The sequence below is a fragment of the Xiphophorus hellerii genome, chromosome 7 (genome assembly GCF_003331165.1).
Source record: "Xiphophorus hellerii strain 12219 chromosome 7, Xiphophorus_hellerii-4.1, whole genome shotgun sequence".
Lineage (NCBI taxonomy): Eukaryota > Metazoa > Chordata > Actinopteri > Cyprinodontiformes > Poeciliidae > Xiphophorus > Xiphophorus hellerii.
This window is the reverse complement of record NC_045678.1, coordinates 16,974,111-16,983,055: the sequence shown is the minus strand read 5'-3', so window position 1 is coordinate 16,983,055 and position 8,945 is coordinate 16,974,111.

Sequence of the window (8,945 nt, the reverse complement as noted above, 5' to 3'; positions counted from 1 at the left end):
GATCACATAAAGTACATCTGGCTAAAAGTTACTTTACTCTGCATAAGCCATTAGACACCTTGAGGTAAATGACTTCTTGTGTTTTGCTTCCTACTTGGAGTTAAGACAAAACTTATTCACAAAACTTTTCTTGCACAGTTATAAAGACCAGAACACAGCAAAATTCAACATACACTTGGTGCTGGTTGATGGTTGAAATACATTATATTACCAAAAGTTTTCGGTCCCTTGTCTTCAAACACACATGACCTTGAGTGGGATTGCATTTTTATTGCATAGAGTTTAATATAACATTGGTAGACCTTTTGCACCTATGGCAGCTTCAGATCTTCTGAGAAGCGTTTCCACTAAGTTTTTTCTTTAAACATTCTTCTAGGAGTGCATTCATGAGATCAGACACTGATGTTGGATGGATGACCTTGCTCAAAGTCTCCTCTCTAGTCCACCCAGAAGGTGTTCCAACAGGTTGAGATAAGGACTCTGTGCAGGTGAGTAAAGTGTTTTCATGTCTCAAACTTTTACCACCAAGAAGTACTGACATGCTGTAGTCTTAAGAGTGCATGTAATTGACAGACAAAAAGACATTCTAGAGAATTGTTAAAATTCTCTAGGATGTCTCTGCTGAATCCAGAGACGCTGGGTTTCATACCTCTGAATCCTACACTTTTTATTTGGGCCTCCCCTAGGATGTAAATAAGGCTTCAATGCAGCTGCTTATCTAAGGAAAACCCACTCCATGCTCTGAACTAACCTGAAAGTCACATGACGTCTGGTGGTGTGTAGCTATTGACTATGCATAAAATTTGTGACCTTTTTACATTTTCTTTCTCAAGATCCAATGACTCCTCTTTTTTAAATGGCCAACCACATTGTGGGATGGGGTTGCTGTTGTTTACAATGCCAGCTCTTCACTGGCCAGAGTAACCTTGCGAGGTCTTTCTGTGAAAGCTGAGAGATTTCCCTGTTGACAATAGATCAGTCCTTTACAGAAGGTACCTTGCACATTACAAGGTTGGTCTCCAGGGAGAAGTAATGGGTTCTGGGCAATTGACCAACCCGCCATGCTTTACTGCACCTGCACTGAGTTAGAGCTGTCATCATTACCACTTCCTCTAACGTTCCCCCGCAGCAACCCAGACACTCCCACTTAGGGCGATATTTCACTTTGGTGGAACATTTTCACTTTGCATGCATCCCTCCGCACACAAATGGAGATGGCTTTAAAATTCAAAGCAGTAAGGTTATATCTAAGAGGAATTTGAGGTATTGAATAGTTTTTTTTAGAATAGCCACCATTAGTGATCTGCCTTGAACTTTTCAGGCGGACAACTAAGCCTTTTGAAAAGAGAAATTCTTGAGGATAAAAGGTTGTAAGAAATGTCTACCCATACTTTATCTGTGTCAAAATATGAAGAAGATGAGGTTAGTCATTTCAGTGGCATTTACCCTCTATTTTAGTTGAGTTATTCAAAAATGATTGCAAGATTGTATAGTCTGAAAATAATTATTAAGCTGTTCTGTGAAAAAGCCATTTGAATGGTTCATTAAAATGACTCAGATGGCGAACAAGCTCCTGCATTAGTTGGTTAATCAGGACTTGCTGTTAGAAAGCACCTTTAACTTAATTTTTCATTAGTACAAGCCTTTAGAAACTGTTGAACATTCAAATGAGTGCAGCTACACGACAGGCAGACAGAGGAGGAATCAAAACTGTGGAGGTCACCGACATCACGCACATATGGCTTACTGATTACAGCACCGTCTGAAATCCGGACTAATCAACATCTACAACAAAGTCTCTGAACTCCATTTACTGTTTGACCCATATGCACTATAGTCAGTGGATAATGTATTTATGTATCTATTTTTTAATTAACAAATAGTTGTTTTTCACTGCAAGGTCAACTTTATGATGACCAGTAACAAAGCAAAGAATATTAAAGTGAAATCAACAAGCCGGAGTAATTTGGAGATGGAAACAAGACTGAAACTTTAGGAAATTGATAAATATTAACCTATAGGAAAACAAATTTTTTTCTGTGTTCATTTGTATTTCAGAGAATTAGCTAATATTACGCTGCAAGTATTTTAATGTAACCATGTTTCACAACTTTTTATTTTTTATGATGAATTTTAAGTAGCGAAAGTATATTTTTAAGGAATAAATCCATCAAAATGTACCTTCTGTTTTCTGGTATCGTTAATTTTGAAAAGGTCACCAGTCAGGTCACGAGATCATTGTCCAGAGTTTCACATCATCAAGTAAATTTTGATCAGACAAAAATAACTTGAGTAAATACAAAAAGCATTGGTCACCATTTCATTTATTAAGAGTAAAAAGCTATCCAAACCAACCTGGCACTACTGTATGTGAAGATGTAATTGCCTGCTTGCTAAATCACAAATTAACTGTAATGAACCACCTTTTTTGAACAACTAGGTGCCTGACCAGTGGAATCAGCAAATTATTTAAAAACAACCTGTATGGCTGCATGAAGTAGGCTACAAGATGCCAAAAAAATAACACATCATGCCCTGATCTGATACAGACGTGAAACAAAGCTATTAGCTTCTCTCAGATTATAGTTCTGCAATAAACGTGCAACCTGAAAGGTGGTACAAGTACTTCCTGATGTTGCTCAGGTGTGTGATACTTGAGGGGTCGGTTTCTAAAAATTTTGTTGAGGCCTAGTCAGAGTTTGGGTTTAAATCAGTTAAGAAACAATGTATGACCACTGTTCATGCTCAAAAACTTTCCAATTTTGCCAAATTAGAACAATTTTGCAATGAAGACAAACACGTTTGCCTCATTTTGGTCCACAAAGATGTAATAGACTGGTTGTGACTGCATTCTTGATGAGCACAACCAGACACATAGTGCAAGGTTAGGTTGGATGGCTTTTTGCCCCTAATAGAAAAAAACATAATTTTAAGACTGCATTTTGTTTTACTGATTCTCTTTTTCTGAATCAAAAAATTTTTTAAATTTTTCTTTTTACTTTTTTGTTAAGGCAAAAAACATTTAAAAAACTAAACAAAGTCAGTTTTTTATCTAGACTACATATAAAATCCAAGTTCTCTTTGCTTTATATAAAGACTAAACTCAATAAATATTTAGTTAACTGTAACATTAAAAAGCTATTCTAATATTGTAAAGGTTTATTTCTTTCCTTCTACTATGTTATGTTCTATGCAACCATTGTTGCTTTTTCAACCAGATTTGATCAAGTCTCAGTGTTGTGAGCCAGTACCAACTTTGCTCTGACTCGCAGATGTTTTTCTCTCAGTTTTCACTTCCTCCTCCCACACATGTCTTATATCAGTATTTGCCGGATCCAAAACGACCAGCTTCGAAAATGAAGGAGAGGAACTTTACATTGTGCCAGAAAAAGGAATGGAAATTGCGGGCAGTGTCAGATAATTGAGCTTGTCGTAAGAGACATGTTAATAACAGACGAAGATGCAGAAGACTTGTCACTCCGTACCCCGGGTGACAGACTCTCTCTGCCGTTGATGAGCTGTTTTAGAGGGGAAATTGTTCCACGCAAACACCATCGTTATTACAAGCTGGCAAGCTGCTCGCTTGTGTACCCAATTCTGCTCGAACTGACAGAATCCAATTGACCGGCACATATTCATGCACTTTATTTTCTTTATTCTCACCAACAATGCAGATAATTACTGCACCAAGTAAGACTGAAAATAGAATTTCACTGTGTCCCAGAAAACAATGCCAGAGCTGTCTCAGCAACATGTCTGCTGAAATTGCTGTGACTAGGAGTCCTACTGTAAGACAAGCAGCAATCCAATATAACTTGTCAACTTACAATCTACTGAAACCATAGTGACACTTTCTTCTGCTATGAGGTGCAATAAAATCACTTGAGTTCTGTATTGTGTCTTTACTTTAAAAAGAATCTAAGTGTCCTGTTCTCTCCTATTGAACAGGACGTGTGGTTACTGCAGTGTTAGGACGTGGATAGGGTTGATCTTGTCATAGGTTGATCCTGCATTTACTATCGCTCAGCCCTAGAAGGTGTCTGCTTCTCAGGCTTGAAACATTGCAATCAATGTCTTTAGACATTAAATGTTGTAAAGTCTGAAATTACTGTATCAGAGTTGAAACTTGCCATGTTATCAGTAAGTACAGTTTTGGCTTGACTTTTATTTGGAATCAATGGGAGGCTGGCCTGGCACTATACTTTCTTGGCTTTTAAATCTCACCCTTATCAGTCAGCTACAAATTAGACACTACCTATGCTTAGTGGACGGCAGCACTTTGGGTCTTCTACTTCAGCAGATCCTTTATCCCGGGCCCTCAGTCCTCTGTCCTGTATTTTCTCAAAGAGAGGTGTGAAATTTGCAGCTCCAAGCCACATATAGCTCTTTACACCTTCCAAAGTGGCTCTTAATGTCTTTAACCCAAATTTTTGTATAACTGTTTTTAAATATCTAAGCAAGAAAAAAATCTAATTTACCAGTTTTTGGTTTTTACATTCAGTATCTGTATAGACGTAGCTGGAGTCCCTTTTTTTGTTCCGTATTATATTACACAGGGTTTCTTTTTTGTTTGTTTTTCCCACAAATCTGGATTTGTTATTTTACGAGAATGCATTTATTATACCTTTAAAACATATTGATTTTTTATTGTTTTAAAGTCCAAATATAGGAATCAAATGATTTAATAACAATTTATTTGTAATTTTTTTGTTTTTGAAAAGCTTTTCCGAAGGTTGTGGGTTGAAGGGTCAAGCATAAAGTACTCATCAAATATTTGGCCTCATAATAATCTTTTTGTACATCCTTTTGTTTAATTTGACATGCACTTTTTTGTACAACTTAACTAATCAGTTTACACTGTAGCTAGCTCTCTATGGATTTGCTTTGTAGCTTTGTTCTGCTTTCTGCCCATGTAGCTTGCTAACCAGATAATTTTTCAGAAATAAACACACAGCCATAAAACCCACTATACAGATAATTTTTTTAATTCACATCATACTTTTCGAGCCAGCAGGTGGCATTCAGGATTGTGGCCTACAGCTCACAGTTCACCTGCACATTAAGTATATCAGGCTAAGCTCTACGTTGTACCGCTCGTGCAGGTTGTCCAAAGTGTGACCCTCTGTGTATTATTCTATCTATACAGATTCTGGAGGATCATCAGCCGTCTCTGTGCCCACAGACTTGTGTGTTGCAGCCGTTGTATTTGAATTGTATTATATCACAATACTACACTCCCTGTTCCAGCTCAAGGTCCTTAGGACTCTATGACTATCTGCTCAGGTGTAAAACTGGTGGCTCAACTCAAACCCCACATTTTGTGTCAGTGGTGAGATTAAGAAATTAAATTGAAAAATAATCTGAACTGAGCTGTCTACATTATTTCTAAAACATTCTGAATTACATTTTACTACATACAATTAAATATTAAAGCAAACTTCTTTACTGATGAATTTTCCCTCTGTGAGTCAATAAAGGCTATTTCTATTCTGTTTTACTGGGAGCAACAAACACGATTTATCCTGCAGCAATACCACTAGGAATAAGGTGGATAGAATCAGAGCTGTTTAGCAAAGTTATCATGAATCTATTAGTTCACTAATTGGCAAAATTTGATTTCCTTGTGGTTTCTACTATGGTCCCTGAAAAGAAAAAAGAATGATCAAGTGAAACAGGGCATGTTGAGGAAATTGAGATTTGCAACAATGTAATGATTACACAGACCCATAGCAACTAGAGAAAGACCTGATGACCAATTATCTTGTCATTGGAGACATTTGGAGACTCTGGCTTGAAAGCTCTTATTGTTCTCACCTTTGCCAATAAGTAGGGGGACTGCTGAGGGCCATACACAACACACTCAAAGGCAACCCCGTCCTCACTCAGCAGTCCCTCCAAGCTGCACTTGGACCTGGAGATAGTCATCCTTTCACATGCAGACTGCAAACGAATTGCACATTGTGAAGGCGTGACTGGCTGGGGTGCTGTTTAAGGGTTCAGAGTGTATTAATGAGACTTGAGGGGGAAAAAAAGTCTTTTTGGGTTATGTTTGTCAGTCCCTCTCTGGATGAAGGAGAATGCTTCAAAAACACAATAATGGACTGAAGAAAGTGAATTTCCAAACATGTTTAGTGTATTTCTTGGTCTCTTTTTGTCTCTCTCCACGTTTTTGATTTAGGAAACAATACTTCTGAATTTTTAAAGAAATTCTCAGCAGATATATAGTTGTTGTTTATTTGTTTTTTATTTATAGGATTTCAGATAGTTTTAATATTACTGCTGAATCAAGACCAAGTTTGGCCAAAGGGTTGGAGGATATCTATGAAGATTAAACGCTGAGTGTGATCACTTAAATGACTGAACATAGATTTTGGTCTGGTTAAAGGGTACATTTACTCTAAACTTCATGACTGTGTTCCCATCATTAATCCCCTTGGGAGTTGATGTGATCAGCGATTGAGCAAATGGCTCGTTGTCTGTGATACCTTCGCCCCTCGGAGAATACTGCCAATGCCTAGAAGTGTCTCACAGGGACCAGAGCACATCTGCTAAGTTCATGCCCCTCTGCCACGTCCAAAAGCTCATTAATAAGGGGACGTTACCAACGCCATGACAGCGTGTCATGTATTTTCCTGAACTTTAACTTTTCTTGCGTGCCCCAGTGTGTGGAGGATGTGCGGCTGTCATAGTAATGTATAGGGACAGTGTAGTGCCGCTGTCCAACAAGTCGTCCGTTATCTGAGGGAAATATGTCCGTCCAGAGGAGGGAGCAGCTTTGTGCTCTCAACCAGGCCATCTCTCAGCCTTTGTGCCAGTAACAAGCTCAGCTCAGGCTCCAACGAAGCGAGAAATTGTAAACTCTCCGGAGAGGCCCAGCGGAGAGATAAGGGCTTAGTGTTTGCTGGCAATGTGCATGGGGATGAATCTGATACGGCCGAGTCCCACGCCAGAATGGGAGTGATGATACCTCCCCTTCTATGGAGAGTTATGTTTAATCCCCTTTACCAGTGTATTCACTTGCAAATATTCCTGTCACCATTAATATGTATTAACATCCTTCACAAGCTGTTCAATACAGATTTATCGGACTCTTTTTTTTTTTTTTTCTTGCCTCTTGTGTTCACCATCATCTCAGTGCTGCTCTTGGACCAGAGCTTTTCATGAGCAGAAAAGACCTGCTGATGTTCAACCAGCCCAGAGATACAGCAGGGACTCCTCAAGCAGCCTGCAGACAAAAAGAAAAAAAACCCTCCATGCTTTATTTCTCTCATACATATTCTTAAATACTTTTTAAAATAAAAGTATGCTTTCAGCTTACATCATTGTTTATGAGTGTTAGGAGGGAAAAATAATTTTATTAAATGTAACAATAATTTAATTAGAAGTCAAGATTTTACTCTAGACTTCTTTACACACACATCAACATGCTAAATCAATGTTTCCATCAAATCAAATACACAAAAAAATCCTGAGCCAGATGATTTTGGCTCCATTTCACTGAGAAGTCCTTTAAAAGTGTTCAAGGAGAACATCCTTCATTTTTAGGTCATTATGCAAATTTCAAAGATTAGGTGCAGCATAAAATACATTTTCCCCCTAACTTTTTGATCTTTGGTATTGACAGCAATAACCCATCCTTTATTTTTTTCTTACATGTAAATCTTTCATTGATTATAAAATCTTTAACCCTAATATTTACTTTCACAAACACAATCATTTACTTTATTATAGTTAAATAATGTAAACTTTTACATAAAACAGATTAGTTGTAAGTTCCCATAAGGCATTACATTTTAGGTATAGATACATGAAGGCCATAGCAATACACTAATTTCACAATACAATACACAATATTCTGCTCACAATACGATATATAACATAATATGCAGCAAATGGCACAATTCGATACATTTCCAAGATTTTCTGAAAGATTTTAGAGGGACAGAGTGATCTGGTTGTTTCGTTACATGTAGGATTTAATGTATCAATACTCGTGAACGGAAAATTGATACTTTACAAGGAAAAAAATAGCGATAAATATTGCAGAATTGATAAAAGTACACAACCTTAACATACATACTAAATTTTGTCTTGAAATTATTTGGGGTTTTTTTTTACTGTAGATTTTTACAAATAACTCACAGTGGCAGTCATGTGCTTACAGTTTTCTATAAAACCAATCTAATTTATGTGTCATTAACTTGCATAAAAGTTAATTAACAACAAATCAATAAATGTAGTAAATTTGCAAAAATATGTAGAGAAAGTATGTATCTTTCTGAAACAATCAGAAGCCTCACATCAAACTGTAATTTACCAAAATGTATTTTATATTTAAGTGGGTTGACATCTCATTTCAGTTTATTGTAATTTAGTGCGTTCAACAACAGGATAAAGAGTCTTGGATGGGATTTACGAGAGATTTTTGTTTGTGTTCGGTGGTCTAATCCAGACAAAGCCGTGAGAAGCTCATTACAGCCTGGTGAGGCCTTAAGCCCACATTGTCTGCATTAAAGCAGCCAAGAACTGTCTGTCAGCTTCCTGGCAGAGCCAAAATCAAGCTGTCAATTACTGGACGTGTTTATGGAAATTATATGTTTGTTAACATGCTGGAAAAATGTGCTCTCGGCTCAAGCAGCATGTGTTCGGGGAAAACAATTTTGCTCGGAAATCACCTTTCAAATGGGATGAAGGTGATCCTCATCAGATCACAGACAGAAGAGGCATTTTAACGCTCCCCGTCCTGATATATGTGAGGGAAAAAAGCCAAGACGGGAGGAGACAAAGCTAACAATCAGAGGTGGATACATAAATGACGGCATGTTTTTGTTTATCGAGTCTTTTCTTGTGTTTCTTTGAGCTCCTTTGTTTTCTCTTTTGGATGCAAAAGCAGTTCTGGCAGCTGATGCAGGGGTGAAACAGAAGCATCTCTTTAGGATTTGAAA